The sequence below is a fragment of the Mastomys coucha genome, unplaced genomic scaffold, assembly GCF_008632895.1.
Source record: "Mastomys coucha isolate ucsf_1 unplaced genomic scaffold, UCSF_Mcou_1 pScaffold7, whole genome shotgun sequence".
Taxonomy (NCBI): Eukaryota; Metazoa; Chordata; class Mammalia; order Rodentia; family Muridae; genus Mastomys; species Mastomys coucha.
Window position 1 is genome coordinate 52,912,071 of NW_022196913.1, and position 654 is coordinate 52,912,724.

Genomic DNA, 654 nt, shown 5'->3' on the forward strand with positions numbered 1-654 from the left:
TTTTTTTTTTTTTTTGGTAATTTTTTTTAAAAAAATAATTTTCCAAGAGAATCTTTTAAATTTCACTTTATTTTGAGTAGCTTTAAAAAAATTTTTGGTTTTCCAGAAATAGTGTGTGGCTTGGTAGAAGAGCACCATGCCCCCAGGTTCAACCCCCAGCTGGAAGTAGGTAAATAAATAATTGAATATGTTCTTCTGAAAGTCCAAAGACATGAGAGGACTTGGTTAAGTCCTATGAGCCTGGGGTCACCTTGAAAGGGTTTGGAGAAACTCAATTTCTTGGTCTTACAGTCTTATCTGCCTGTTGCTCACATCCCCTTGTGCGAGGCTGGAAACAGTAGTGATGAGCTATATCACCCGTAGAGACCATGGTGAGAGATGCGCATTAGCTGATCTTCTGCTTGGAAGATGCACTTTAAGGGGATGAGGGGTTGTCTCTAAGCATTTCCATCCCACCCTATTGTCTGTCAGAAGCCCTGCTTCAGCCAGGAGAGAATATCAGCAAGTCTTGTTGTTCACCTGTAGACTCAATTTTAATACAAGAGATATCTCCACGGAAATGAAGAACACTTGGCCCGCCCCTGACCTCTCTGTTACCATGGAACATATTGGTTAAGATAGAAGTTTCTTTGATAAACTGACATTTGTTTAATC